General features: G+C 47.3%; 1 protein-coding gene and 1 non-coding gene across 2 annotated transcripts in view; both read left to right on the forward strand.

Moving 5' to 3' along the window:
• The window catches only part of MTUS2 (microtubule associated scaffold protein 2), a 495,531-nt gene that overhangs the window by 455,394 nt on the left and 24,217 nt on the right, over nt 1-15,920 (forward strand).
• Nucleotides 14,903-14,987, forward strand: TRNAR-UCG (transfer RNA arginine (anticodon UCG)). The gene has a single exon. It is a non-coding gene; the product is annotated as a tRNA-Arg (tRNA).

Genomic DNA, 15,920 nt, shown 5'->3' on the forward strand with positions numbered 1-15,920 from the left:
TTTAGCCCCGTCAGACCCATTTTCGATTCACGGAACAGTAAGATAATAAATTTGAGTTGTTTCAAGCCATTCATTTTGTAGTGATTTCCTACAGCAGCTACAGGAAATTAATGCAGGGGGTATAGACAGGAGAGTGAGGGAACTAGTCATCAAGGAGTATTACCTCCGAAAAGACATAGCTTCCAAAGTAAAGGTTTGTCTTTTAAGTTTCGGAATAAGAAACAGTAGGGCTCCGTGCCCATTGACTTCCGTTTCCTCAGCAAAGTAGAAGTCAAGGCCGTACGCCCAGTTAGGGCCTTTTATGGATGAGGCAGCGGAAGGAAGCACAGAGTTAGGTAACTTGCCCTACTTCACACAGCCCCAAATAGCAGAGGCTGGATTCGAACCCAGGCAGTGTGACCCCAGAGCCCGCCTTCTTGACTACCTCCCCACGTAGCCTCTTCTGAGCAAAGAACTGAGAGCGTTGGAAGGGGACAGTGTTGGCCAGTGACAAAGGTACGTCGGAGCCATTTCTGGGACTCCAGAGCCCAGTGAAGGGCACAGCAGTGACCACTGTGGCGGAGTGCCGGTGGAGGCTGGGGCTGCTGGGTCTGGGAGAGACCCGAAGGTCATGGCATCGGACGGGCCATTCATGGGTATGTCACAGGTAAATGGCGAGAGGCTGGAACAGGTGTTGAGAGGAGGCTACGAGCGGGTGCCGGGCTCCATACTGCCCGGGGTGCATGACGGGGAGGAGGGGGCGGGTGTCACTCTATGATTCCAACTCCAAGGTGAGGAGGATGGGAAGCCACAGGCAGGAACTTTGAAGGAAAGTCAGCGTCAGACCCAGACTAGCCAGGAGGGCACCGCCTCAGAGCTAAGTTTGAACACACAGGTTCAGAGTCAGCATTGGTTGCTCGGGCCAGGTAAGAGAGAACAGGTAGGTGTGAATTCACACAGGCGGATGGCTCAGAATGGCAGCAAGGGGCAGGTCCCACAGCCAGAGGTAGATTCCAGGCAGGTGGTAAAGGCTGTGGGTCTTCTGTGCACCAGCGGAGGCAGGGCTCTGTGGACCTGAGTGTTGAGCACCGGGTCCGGGGCCTCGCTACCCAAAGGGTGGTCCCTAGACCAGCAGCATCCTAGACCACTTGGTGTGGCTTGGTTGAAAGGCAAACTCTCAAGCTCCACCCTGACCTTGAATCAGTGTATGCATTTTGACAGCTCCTCAGGTGATTTGTATTAACGTTGAATACAGAAGCACCGTCTGCTTACAGTGCTCGGACCAGCAGGGTCTCCATCACCGGGGAACCGTGATAGAAATGCAGATTCTCAGGCCCCACCCCAGCCCCACTGAATCCCAAGCCCTGCCTGCGATGGTGACGATCTCACTGGCACGATCACGAGGTAGCATGGCCTCGACGTTGCCACCAACTTGGACCCACCCGGTTCAGAGAGACTTGGTGAAGATCGGTAACCCTTCCCGTGTAGAGTACTCGGCGCCTCAGCCCAGGAAGAGTGCCCAGTCCCTGTGAGCTGTGACGCCACCGACAGCGACTGTCTCAGGCCCCCTCTTTTCAGGTGTGCTTTTCCTTCCTTTCTGCCCGAGACCTTTTTCTGAAAAACTGGAAGAGAAAGAAATCGTTGCATCTTCTGGTACCTAGTGTGATAAGAGCCCCCTCTTGCTTTCCATGTGATTATATTTTTTAAATGTTTTTGAGAGAGAGAGAGAGAGAGAGAGAGGGAGAGAGAGTGCGAGCAGGGGAGGGGGGCAGAGAGAGATGGAGGACAGAGGATCTGAAGGGGGGTCTGTCTTTGCTGTCAGCACAGAACCCGATGTGGGGCTTGAACTCAAACTGTAAGATCATGACCTGAGCCAAAGTCGGACGCTTAACCGACTGAGCCACCCAGGTGCCCCTGTGTGATTATATTTTTTAAAAAAGACATGTAATATTTTAACCAGCCAGTAACAAAAGGGGAAACTTGTCTTCTTGGGAGTTCTAATGAAGATCACTTTCACGCTGGCCTTTGCATGATAGGACCGCCTTTGTCCACCCTTGTCCATTACGTAAGGTGGACATGACCATCTCGGACTTTGGCTTGGACCTAAGCAGTCACTTCCCAGCCTCTTGTGAGACACAGGACAGTGGCCCCAGGTCCTTATCTGACAACTGTGTCTTCAGACAATATGTGCTTATGGACGTGCAGCAAACCAAAACAGTAATAAACTCCAAGAAAATACTATGTAGCTAGGTTACCTTCCACAGCCTCATTGAGTACCCAAGTCTTAGCTTCCATGGCCAAATTGCGTCCACTCCATTTAGATACGTGCATTTTTTATGCTTTGTCCGAGCCTAACATTCATGAAGGGTGGAAAATACTCCCATTTGTAATATTGCGATGATTCTGCGACCCCCCTCGAAAACAATAAATGGCTAGTGTTTATCCAGTGATTGATAGAGACCAGGCACGACGCTAGGCACCTACTCAGAATTCGCCCACCGCAACCTCACACTAACCCTAAGACGTCATCTCTGTGCGATCCCCATTTTACAGATGAGGAAACTGAGGCTTAATGGGGTTCGTCCCCTGCACGTGAGCATCAACCAAGAAGCTCAACCCCAAGTCTGGTGGACACTACGGTGCATGTTCTTGCCACCGCACTTGGAGGAGGTCTTTAACTCAGCGCTGTGTAAAGACAATAATGGGATTAACCAAGAATGACTGAGTCTCTTCTGTGAAAAAACTGAAGAGCTTCCTTAACTACAGATATCTTATAACCTGTCTTAAGAGCTACAAGGTGGAATGTAATATGAATCACCAGATGTCCCCTACTGAAAACACCTGTAGTCTTATTGACCCCCCCCCCCAATCCAGCTGGGATCCTGCTGACCCAGTGCTAAGCCCCACACTGTCCATCCCTGTACCAGTGTGTGCCAGGTCTCCTGTCTCTTCCAGGGTCCCTTCAGTGCTCTCTCTGAGTTTGAATTTGCTCTAAGTCACTTTAAGAACCACTTACAGCTAGCAGATGAATCCCACTGAGGCCTGTCGTGTATCGTCAGCACTGCGCAGGCTGCTACAACCCGACTCGCTCCTTATTTATTGCCAGAGGTAGTAACCCCTTCGAATCGCCCTCATCAAGGAGTCTTCTGTCTTTCTCTAATAGGAGGGACTGTGCCCATGCACAAGGGTCCTCCACAGTCTCCGAGCAGCAGAGGGAAGCAGGGCAAGAAGTCAAGGTAAAAGTACCCCCCTTCACATCACATTGTCCAGCAACACCGCTGTCTTGGTATTTTCTGCATTATACTATGAAATGTCACCTGAGGGGCAGGTGTCTCTGTTTGTACATTTCATACCTGCAAACAGGTCGGCTACCCTTAAACCTATAACCTTCTCACGGTTCTGTTTGGCTCTTTTTTGGGATTGCACACCCAGCCCCTATTTCCTGCCCCGAGAAGGGGTCAGTGTGATTCATCATCTGGTCGCAGATTTTATTTTCTCTAACTTGCTGTCTTTCCATCCTCATACTCAGAAGCTCATCAGTCGCTCCTCATTTACCTGACCAGCTCGTGAAGCCAGATCCACCCCACCCTCCATGCTGATCCCCCAGCCCACCTCCCATCCTCCAGCCCCGGTGCAGGTGTATTGGTTTAGCCTGGCTGCTTTCGCACCACACAGCCTCACTGAAGGCTAACTGTGAGCAAAGGATGTGCTTGTAGGCCTTCAGCCCTGAGAATTTTGATTTTATTAGTAGTCTTGAAGCCAGTTCCTCACCCCCCTAGCGGTTGTGTGCTCAGAGAGAGGAGAGCCACTGAGGGTGACATCTCGCCTCCCCCGTGCTGTCAGGTACCCCATGGATTTCAGACTCCGTACAGGAAGCTCCTGGGATCTCGTTAACATGCAGTTTCTGATTCAGTCGGTCTGAGCTGGGCCTGGGCTCCTGCATTTCTAACAAGCCCCGAGTGTACGGACCACACCGTGAGCAGGAAGGCCTCCGCACACAGCCAGTGAGGGCTGGCCTCAAGCCAGCCAGACACCGTGCTGGTGCTTCATACACGTAAACACATATTTAATCCTGGCTCTACTCTGTGAGGTAGAGTTGTCTTTATTTTTCAGTCGAAGGTCACTTCTCCGAATGTTCTCTCAGTTTGGGTGACTGTATAAATAAATTACGATAGTCTGCATGTGGGCAGGAAGCCACCACCATGGAAGTAATGATTCCCCCGGAAGCCGTGAGGTGGCTGTTCTATTGGAGACACGGCCCAGGGGACACTGCTACTAATTCAATAGGGTTCGCTCCTGCATTGGGGCACAACTGTTCCTTGGAATTGTTCCTTGGAATTGATTGGATGGGTTTGGTAGTAATGGAGAGAGGCTGAGAGGAGTTGATAGGGAAACGCACAACTTTGAAAACATCAGCTCCTAAAGATCTAAAACATGAATCCTCCTTTCCCGTGAAAAATTAAAAGCAGTAAATCCTTGCACAGGAAATGAAGGTAATCATAGGTCTGGGAAAGCCTCAGAGAGCTATCTCCCGAATCCTGTGGAGAACACAGAATACACAAGGCATGCCTGCATGTGACAACCTGAAGGAAGGAAGGAATATATTTAAACCTCCTACCACCGAATGCATTAAAATGTATTATCTAGCAGTCGGTTGGTCTCCATACCCACCTAGGATCAAATAAGGGGGACCGGGCCACCCACACTCTGGGACAGAGGATTGAAACTAGCACCATGCTGTGGAATAGGGCCACTCCGTGTGGTGGAGCTTCCTAAATGATGGGGTCCTGGGAATTCGTTTTCTAGAACTCTCCGTAAGGCAAATTCTCCACCATGAACAGCAGCCCAGAACTTCAGCTTATGCTCTATTGAAACGTTTTTCAGGATGTTATTAAAGTCCCTTAAGCTCCTTCTAAAAGGGATGTTCAACACGGAGAGGATATTACTTGTACCAATTAGGTAACAGGTGCTAAGTTCAGATAAAATTAAAGGGTGATCTTCTCAATGCCATTTTGCAAGGAGAAAAAAAAAATTAAAAGCAATCAGTACTCACTGCAACCCCCACGAAGCCATGCTCTCTGTGCTGTCCGAAGCCTGGGCCTTCAGGATGGTCCCAATGGAATCTGAGATGAGCATGTGCCGTGGAGATGCATTTTAAGCTCCGCAAGCCCAAATTAACCCGGAGGAAAGGAAGCACGACTGTGCAAAACCATTTCCCCATCAAGCCGTTTCCTCAATCTGGGCAGTGATGTTATTAGTTCTCGTGTGGACCACATCGTTTTGCTTTGCAAACCTTATGATTCTAAGCATCCTCTTAATTCCATTTCATCTCTCGCCTCCATAAATCATCCTTGTGTTTTTCTCCTCTCACACCCAGCTTCCTTACAAGCATTGCACATTATATTCACACGCAGGATCAGTCATTATCCATTGGTTGAAATGCTTGTCCTTTGTCTTAAAGAACCCATAAAAATGGTACCAAGTATTTATTACTGTGAAGGAACCTCACGGGTTAGGATTTTTATGGGTTTTTTTCCTTATATTTTTTTTGCTTCCCTTCCAAAATGTAAGGCAGAATGGCAGCCCTATTATTATGGGAAAGAACACTACCAAGATTCACATGGACTGAATCCTGGCTGTCCCTCTCTGCCTGTGTCCACTCGGACAAGTGACTTCACCCCCCGAGCCTCTGTCTCCTCTTCTATAAAGTCAGAGCAAAAATGCCCATTTTGCCCCACTTGGAAATGTGCTGGGCAGATTAAACAAGGTAGTATTGTGTGTTAGAGAACTTTATCGTGAAAGCACATACCAATGCCAAGCACTGATTTCACTATGCATGTCTCAGGTCATGGGGATGACCGATGGTGCACATTTTCTCCGCAGACGAAACTGACCTCTTTAGGGGACCATTTGGGGTGGGAGGGGGATTGTAATTACACAAATGATATACGCTTCCCTGTCTTCTTCAAGGGAAGATTCTTCTTGACGACCTGTGCCGCCATTACAACATCCATAGCATTCTAGAAGGCTAGGACACGAAGGGGACGTAGCGCTCAAAGTGCCTGTAGTAATCAGTCTGTTAGGCTGCTGTAGGAAAACGCCACGGACGTGGGGGCTTAGACAACAGAAGCTTATTTTCTCACACTTCCGGAGGCCGGAAGTCAAGGGCAGAGTGCCTCGGGGTTGCCTTCTGCTGAGGCCTCTCTCCTTGGCTTGAAGGTAGACAGACATCTTCTCCCCGTGTCCTCTCTGAGCATGTATCCCTAATGTCTCTTCCTCTTAGTAAACAGGTTTTTTTAAGTTTTTATTTATTATTTTGAGAGAGAATGAGAGAGCAAATGTGAGCAGGGGAGAGGCAGAGGGAGGGGGAGAGAGAGAATCCCAAGCAGGCTCCACGCTGTCAGCACAGAGCCTGCTGCGGGGCTTGATCCCACGAACCGTGAGATCGTGACCTGAGCGGAAACCAAGAGTCAGACACTTGACTGACTGAGCCACCCAGGCGCCCCTCTCTTCCTCTTCTTGTAAGGACAGCAGTCCCACTGGATTAAGGCCCACCCTAATGGCCCTGGTTTAACTCAGTCACCTCTTCAAGGCCCCTTTCTCCCAAAACAGTTACATCCTGAGGTACTGGGGGTTAAGATTTCAACATACTATTTTGGGGTCAGGACCCAATTCAGCCCAGAACAGGGCCCATTTCTCCTCATTTTACAGATGAGACTGTTGAGGCCCAGAGAGGTTGAGTGAGATGCTAAAACTCCCACAGCCCGTGTCAACGGGCTGGAGCAGAGGCCTGCCTGGAGACCAGTGTTCCTCCCCCCTCCGCCTCACCTCGAGGGCTCCTTGCTACCTGTGTCCTCTCTCCTTCCCCCTGGACTTTCATATCTCCCCCCACCTCCTGCAGCCCCCACCATTCTCTTCTTCTGTCATGTAGAAACTGTACTATTCAGGAATCGGGGTGTGGAAAGAGTTATTTAATATCGGCCTGGGCGAAAGCATCTTTAGCACATAATGACCTCTGTTGGTCAACCTCTTTTGAAGTCTCCTATATATGGTCATCCAGTCTGGGGGGCTGTGTTCCCAAAATTTGACGAACAGCTAAGTAAAATGTTCGTGCACTTTAAAACACTCCTAGACAAGAAATCTTTCTGGATCTGTCACGTAGCAGTCAAAACTCCTAGCATCTGGAAAATCTTTACCTTACCGCAGCCAGACCTTGTGCATTCTTCCAGAAACCATTTACACACCCGCAGGGAGAAAAACACATCTGTCAAACTGCCCCTGCTTTGCTGGGAGAGACTTAATAACTAGAGTCTATCCTAAGGTCTCAGGCTTCTAACACCTCAACACTTTAATAAAATAGATCACGGCATAGGAACCAATGCCATACAGAGGACCATCATCAATCACTAAGTGGGTTTGTCAAAATTCAGGAGTCCCGAGTTTTGTGTTTTTCAACAACATCCGGGAAAGCCCTTCCTGAGTACCATGGACCAGAGGAGAATCCCCCCCATAGCATCTGTGAACTGTGGACCCTCATATGTGTATAAATTCACGTGTGAGTTCAGTAGAGGTTTGTTCGGTGCCTAATGCGTAGCATTTCTCCCCAGTGGAACTCCTAACTCTATGTTCCCGTTTCCTTAAATGGCAGACCCCCCCCCCCCCCCCCCCCCGCTCCGCCCAGTATCCTGAGTCATGCTTCCTGACTTCCTTCCTCTCCCTCCTCCAATCCACGAGTGCGTCAAGGTGGCTTTGCTTCCCAAATACAGCTCACATCCATCGTTCCTCAGCCTATTATAGCCTTAGTCCCAGGCACCATGAGGTTTGCCTGGGCTCCAAATACATCCTCCTCACTGCTGTTCTTGTCCCGCCTCTTGCTTCCTACAGTCTGTCGTCCATGCAGCCGCCAGAGGGATCTTGCAAAAGCTTACTTCGCTCTTGTTATCCCCTGTTTGGTACTATCTGGACATCCCCCTGTACCAGAGTAGAACCCTAACTCCTCCCCCGGGACCATGGGCCCTAAGTGAGCTGACCCCGTCTGTCTCTTGAACTTCACCTTCCCCCATGCTCTCCGTCACAGACACTCGAACCCTGTGGCAGTCTTTCTGTTCCTTCTGTGCTCCGAAAGGGTCCAGGCTCAGGACCTTTGCACTGGCGGTGCCTTCTGCATGAGACTCCCTCCCTCCGGCTCTCTATGCACTGCCTCTTTCTCATCATTCACTGCTGTTCGGGTGCTGTCTTCCTAAAGGGACCTCCCTTGTCCATCGCAGCTCAAACTAACCTGCCCTTTCCCTGGTCCTTTGCCAGCATGGCCCTTCTTCCACTTCTCTGCAGCTATTGGAAGAAAGCTTTAGCTCTCTAAAGTTCTATGTAAAAGTCTTGCTCATTTGTTTGCCCCCCATGACAGTGTGTCTTGTCCACAGTGTGCCTACTTCTGGGTGTGGCAAACGGCGGGTGCTCGATAAGTTCCGTTACTGCCTCTTGACTGTGGGTCTGCCTGTGGACAGGATTCTGTCCCACGGGTGAGGGACACAGACAGGTCAAGAGATGTACTGCAATTCAAAACAGTGAGTGCTTGAAGGGTGCAATGCCAGGGGCTTGCCTTACAGCCCAGATCTTACAACCCTGGCCCCCCGGGGAGGCCCCCTCCAGAGGGACAGTGGGAATGGGGAGGCACCGGCCAGGGCTCCAGCGCCTGCTCTGTGTGGCCTGGCCCACTCACACGGTGGCCTTGGATCCGGTCCTTGACCTTTCTCAGCCCCCGCCTGGTCCCTTGCTAATGGAGATCAGGCTCCTACCAGAACCTACCCAGGTGGGGCAGGTGCATCAGGTGCTTGGCACCTAGGAGGCACTCCGTAACTGCACAAACGCCCATTTTGTCCCCAGGCCCTGGAGATGCTGCCGGACCTGCAGAGATGACAGGGGACCCAGGACTCTCTCCCTTGTCTCCTCTCTCATTTCTACTCAGTACCTGAACCCTTCACGTTCCGTTTCCAGTCCCGCCTTTTCTTTCTCCATGACATTTTCATCAAAAGGAAGATCTTAGAGAGAAACCGAGGGCAGGGCTGTGGAGGACAGTGTGGCCAAATCCGAGGCACCATGTTTGTGGACGGACCCTGTTTGCCTCCTGCTTGTCACGGTGATCTGACAAGTGTGGACAAAGGCAGTTGCCACCGAAGGGCATTTTTCAGGCATTATAGCTCCCCCTGGCGGGCACTGGTTTGTTACAGAATCACTGCCATTAAAAACCAACAACAACAAAAACCAAAAACTTCCTAGCCTAACGATGCTCATAAACTTTAACCCCCTGTAACTGCCCTCCTGGGGATTTATCCCGGTGAAAAAATCAAAATAGTGTACGGGTGACGTGAACCAAATTTCCAGCAATAAGGGCGTGTAAATTATGGTACATCAACATGAGAATCTGAGGTAGCCATAAAAATGTTGAGCACAAAGACAAGGAAAGCGCCTAACAGAATACGAAGAATCCACACCAGTGCAACAGCTATGAAGCGATCATGCAGTTGAAAATTTCATCTTTTCTGTGTAGCGAGAGGACGGGCAATTTTTCAGTTTTTTCCTTGGAAGTTATTATGTCCGTTTAATTATTCCCCACCTTCTGTGTAACTGTGGGATCTCCCTCCATCTATACGTAACGATAGTGACTAGGTTAGTTTCCTAGGCAGTGACCAAGGCCTGTAGGCTGAGTGGCTCAAACAACCGAGATCAATTTTCTCACAGCTGTGGGGGCTAGCAGGCCAAGATCAAGGTGTTGGCAGAGTCGGTTCCTTCTGAGGCCCCTGCCCTCTTGGCTTCCCCTGTCACACCATCTTCTTTCCATAGGCGTCTGTGTCCTATGAAGACACCAGTCATATTAGATTAGCGCCAGCCCTAATGACATCGTTGTAACCGAATTACCTCTGTAAATATCCTGTCTCCAAACATGGCCACATCCTGAGGTCCTGGGGGGTTAACACTTCAACATATGAATTCGGTGACTATTATAATAGGAGCACTTATTTACATAGAGCATTGCCTCTGTATATTTAGATGATTTTACAAATTGTTCTAACGAAAGCACTCCTTATGATGCAAAAGGCAGTATCCTATTTTCCCTTAAGCTTTTCTCATGATCTACAGAGCCAGTGCTGTAACTACACGTTTGCTCCCTCTTTGGCAAACCAGTAAAAGTTGTAACGAGTCCAATGACGTTCGGGGCAATTATTTAAAGAAAATTGATCTTGGGGAGGCCGCGTGGCTCAGTCGGTTAAGCGTCTGACTCTTGATTTCCGCTCAGGTCATGATCTCACAGTCATGGGATCGAGCCCCACGTTGAGCGCCACGTTGGACGTGGAGACTGCTTAAGATTTTCTCTCTCCCTCTCTGCCCCTCCCCACTCACACGTGCACGAGCGCTCTCGAGCTCTCTCTCTCTCTCTCGCAAAAAAATAAAAATAAAAACTGATCTTCCTCACTGAGTTTTTCCCCTCTCGGTGGATTTATGAACTGTGGTAAAGATGATGCTCGTTTTACAAATGGTTCCACAGCAATTTTACTCTGCCAGTGTCCCGGAGATCACTATATCTTCATGTGTTACGCTCATAGGTTGATAGATGGGTATCTGTGTATTATGTATGTCTCAGGATGTGCTAAATTCAGCTTTAATAATATAGCATATACGTACACACCACTATATATATTCTTACATACATATGTTCAATTATTTAAAGTTGCACAACAGACTCTAATCCTGCTTTTGCTTTCAAACTATTGCTTCATGAATTACAAGCGTTACATTTTCTTGGCCAACCAAAATCCTGATATTTTTGAAATTATTTTCTTATCCTCCTAGGTTCTATGGATTGATTATTACGGTGTTTGCGTCTCGCTATAAAGTACCAACTGCTTCCACACGAATAGTAAGAAAGAAGGAAGGAAGGAGAGTGAGACTCCAGATGTTGTCTAAGGCTGCTAAATTAGCCGGCATTCATCTGTCTGCAGAATGCCCGAATAGGTACATTTTTGAAGATTTACCAGAAGAGAGAGGCTATTTATTTCTTTAGAGACTCCATTATTGGAGCTGTCCCCCTTGGGGCCCCAGCTGTTCCTCCGAGTAAATTATCTTCTGCAGGCCTGGGCCTTACAACATGGAGGCATGGAAAGAACAGAAGTCTCACCTCTTGTATGTGATAACAACCAGGAATTTGGGGATTGGAGCTGTGAAAAAAAAAAATTACCTTGCCACTTTATAGACAGCAAAACCGAGGCCTTCACAGCTCATTTATTTAAGGCAACAGTGCAGGTCAGGGACAGCCCTGGGATGAAAACAATCGTTTCTGAGCCCCCAGGCAGATTGCCAGGCCCGTGAATCATCCTGCCACTAATATATAAATGAAATAGCAAGTAAGATCAGAGTCTTGTCAGTTCTGACCACTGGATACCATAACCTTTTCAAACCCCGTCTTTTCGTTAATTATGATAGTAATTTTTTCAACATTTTTTTAACTCTTAAAACATGCAAACACAGGGGCGCCTGGGTGGCTCAGTCGGTTGAGCTTCCGACTTCGGCTCAGGTCATGATCTCGCGGTGTGTGAGTTCGAGCCCCGCGTCGGGCTCTGTGCTGACAGCTCGGAGCCTGGAGTCTGCTTCCGAATCTGTGTCTTCCTCTCTCTCTTGCTCCTCCCCCGCTCATGCTCTGTCTCTCTCTCTGTCAAAAATAAATAAACATATAAAAAAAAAACACGCAAACACATCATAAAGCTGTTTATTAAATGCATATTGGACAGTGAGTCCTATGATTAAGCACACAACCTCCCGAGGGAAGAGAGGTGGAAATATAGATACAGTTTCATTACAAGTAGGATTACACTCTCACATTATTTCTGCATCTTGCCTTTGTTTGTTTGTTTAACAACACGTTGCAGATATCCTTCCGTAATGGCACAAAACGATTTACCTTATCTTTTTGCTGGTTACCTATACCCCACTGTTCATGCATATCGGATTTATCACTTATCTAACTAGCCCACACTTCCTCCTAAGGCAAATCATGTGGTGGTAATCTTCCTTGATCAACTTCTTTTCTGCACTTGTGAAATTGTTGGGTTCAAAGACATGCTCTATTTAATTTCTTTTTTCCAGCGTAACTAAGGGGCTTCTGTTTCTTTTTAAAAAATTTTTAAGTGCGGGAAAAAAAAATTTTTTTTAAGTGTATTTCTTTTGAGAGAGAGAGAAAGTGCGAGTGGGGGAGGCACAGAGAGAAAGGAAGAGGGAGAGAATCCCAAGCCAGCTCTGCAGTGCCAGCATGGAGCCCAGAGCGGGGCTCAAACTCATGAACTGTGAGATCATGACCTCAGCCAAAGCCGGACATTTAACCGAGGGACCCACTCAGGCACCCCTCCTTTTATTTATTTACTTTTTGATCTGTTTCATTCCGTCAACACAATCTGTAGAGTCAACTTACTGCCTTGATTTTCTGGAATTAATGATACTGATATGACTATATAATATATAAACTTTTTCTCAAAGAAAGTAGTACTTTATCAAGGCCAAAATACATGATTAGCATTTCTTATTATTTTCATTTAAGTTTTATATGCTCAATCTATCTCTAGTTAAGAAGTGGTGAAAATGGTGAAGTTCTATTATATTCCACATGTATCCGGGTATGTGTGTATGTGTGTATAGGACAGCATAGTGGTGGGGTTTTCATTTTCATTTTATTTTGCCAGCATATATCCTCATTATTGTTATAAAGAGTGTTCAAATCACAGTATGACCTTTCCTTCTATAAAGACATCTACATTTATCCTCTAAGGTGTTTTCCCTGCCATAATATATATATATATATATATATATATATATATATATATATAATATATATTATATATATATATTTTTTTTTTTTTTTTGAGAGAGACAGGGGAGGGGCAGAGAGAGAGAGAGAATCCCAAGCGGACTCTGCACTGTCAGCACAGAGCCCGACGCGGGGCTTGAACCCAGGAACTGTGAGATCATGACCTGAGCCAAAACCAAGAGTTGGATGCTTAATGGACCGAGCAACACAGGCACCCCATGTTATATTTTAATTTTTTCCCTTTTTTTGTAAAAACTTTATCAAGATATAATTTTCATACCACACAGTTCAGCATGTAAAGTGTATAATTCAGTGGTTTTGGTACAGAGTTGTGCACCTGTCACCACGGTCTATTTAGAACACTTTTATCACCCCAAAAAGAAATGCCGTGTTCTTTAGCTGTCACCCCTGAATGCTCCTGTCCCTCTCATGTAAAGCTGAAAGCTATGTTCGCCCTCCAAAACGGCTAATCGATTATATTCCCACGAATGGTCCTTTGGGTGCCATTTTTCTCATACCCATCCTGTGTTATCAAAATATTTCACCTTTCTCAGCCTCATAGATGAAAAATTGCATTTTACTTTGGTGTGCACGTATTTAATCCTGAATGGTGCTGGCCATCTATTTATATATTTTTTTTGGTCATTTGGATCACCTACGTGTGCCCTGCTCTGTAGACCTACTTTAAATACAAGCAGCGTATGGTCATTGCCTCATTTGACCTCATCCACGGGTGCGTGGTACCTGGGGCAAAGACCACCGTGAAGTCAGTTCATCCAAATTACAGAAACAAGAGAAGCCTCCAGAGAGGCCTCGTGCACCCGGACACCCACCCTGGGGCTCATTACTGGGGGGCTCCCCGGGCGTTAGGTAAAATTATTGCCCCTCTGCTTGCCTCAGTTTGACTTTGTCTCAATCTACCAGCTACTAACTCTTATTAAATGCACATTCCATGGTCTTCATCCTGTGCTATTAAAATCCAGTCACCCCGGGGTAAACCTGTCGTTATATACGCACCTCTTACCTAGCCTGTGGATCCTGATAGCTTTTTTCACCAGCTACGGTCCCCAGTGAGACCCCTAACAACTTTTCCCTGGCTGGAGGGTCTTTGGGAAAAGCTGGAGCTTTGCTAAAGCCAGGGAGCCAGACCTTGTGGGCGCAGGCATTGTCCCACTGCTGCTGAGCCCCTGTGGCTGTTAGTTAGTGTCACATTCAGGGACCGTCGCCTCCAGTGAACCCTCGACCTTTTTCCACCACAACCTCACTGCCAGGCACCAGAAAGCCTCGCACTGAGTCTACTATTCATTCTCGTATTTATCAGCAAGCAGTCAAAGGCCGTCTTCCTACCCGATGGTCAGCCCAGTGCACCCCCAGCAATCTGTCCCTTAGGTAAACCTCACCTAAAAGATATACTCACAGCAGATGTGACAACAATACTCGGGGGCATCGCTAGCATATTTGACACTCTAGATGGGCCATTTGGAGTACGGCCTCCTGCAGAATCACTTGCAACGTAACCTTGTGATAATCAGTAATAAGCATTCTTTCCCTGACTCACTACGTAAACACTTTAAAAAGAAATTTCGTTTTAAAGATGATCCACATTATTAATTTTCACGAAGAACACAGTGCCACTTCTGTGCTATTTCTGCCAAACACGCGTGACCCAAATCTAGTAGTGAGGAATCCTCAGACAAACCAGATGGAGAGACATTCTACAACAGAAGTGGCCTTTCGTCTTTAAAAGTGTCAAGGTCCTGAAAGACCAGAACAGACCAAGGAGTTCCCCAGACGGAAGGAGAGTAAGGAGACCATACAGCTAAATGTAACTCGTGTTTTACACCCAGATCCTTTTTTTCTGGAAAGGGTTATTAGTGGGACAGTTGGTGAAATTTAAATGGGTCTGAGCATTGGATAACACTATCAGATCTGTGTTGATGTCCCGATTTTAGTGATTCTATTGTGGTTATGGAGGAGAATATCCTGTTTGTAGGAAATATACATTAAGGAATTCAGGGTTGGTGACAGCAGGTCAGTGTCTTACTTTCAAATGGTTCAGCAGGAAGGGGCGCCTGGGTGGCTCAGTCGGTTGAGCGTCTGACTTCGGCTCAGGTCATGATCTCAGGGTTTGTGGGTTCAAGCCCCGCCTCAGGCTCTGTGCTGGCAGCTTAGAGCCTGCTTTGGATTCTGTGTCTCCCTCTCTCTCTCTGCCCCTCCCCCACTCATTCTCTCTCTCCCTCTCTCTCTCTCAAAAATAAATAAAATATTTTTTAAAACTTTAAAATAAACTTCAAATGGTTCAGCAGGAAAAAGTCATTTATATAATAATGTATAATAACTTGTACTGTACAGCCAAGTTTTGTCTGTAATTTTTTTTTAAATACAAAAACTATTTTTAAAAACCTCAACAGTGAGGCACCTGAGTGGCTCAGTTAGTTAAGCGTCCGACTTCAGCCCAGGTCATGATCTCACGGTTCGTGAGTTTGAGCCCCACGTCAGGCTCTGTGCTGACAGCTCGGAGCCTGGAGCCTGCTTTGGATTCTGTGTCTCCCTCTCTCTCTGCCCCTCCCCTGCTCATGCTGTGTCCCTCTCTGTCTCTCAAAAATAAATAAACGTTCAAAACAAAATGAAAAAAAAAAAAAAAAACAACAAACCTCCACAGTAATTGTAGCAATTGTTTAGAACTTAGGCCAACAAAAGACTTTTTTGAGGAGGATTATTTTTCACAGGCATTCTTCAGAATTGCTGGTAGAAGGTAACAAAAAGGAGAAGGCTTTCAAAGTTGATTCGGTTATTGCTTTTAAATTCTCTGAGACAGCTTACACGATGGCACCCACCGACCTACCCTTGGTATACCCTGATTACATTGGTACATCGCGCAGACAGCCTCTCCAGATTTCGCACTGGAACCCTCCATCAGATGGTGGGATGTGGGAAAACACTAGAACAGGAAGGCCATGGGGACGGTGTTAGGCTGCGGGGCTGGCCAGATTCTTACACCTGGTTTACCCAGGACAATGTGCCTGTGTGACCTCCAGCCAACCGCCACTCATTTTACCACGGAAAACACGTTTTGAAACATCTCCGT

The sequence above is a fragment of the Panthera uncia genome (genome assembly GCF_023721935.1).
Source record: "Panthera uncia isolate 11264 chromosome A1 unlocalized genomic scaffold, Puncia_PCG_1.0 HiC_scaffold_16, whole genome shotgun sequence".
NCBI classification, from domain to species: Eukaryota; Metazoa; Chordata; class Mammalia; order Carnivora; family Felidae; genus Panthera; species Panthera uncia.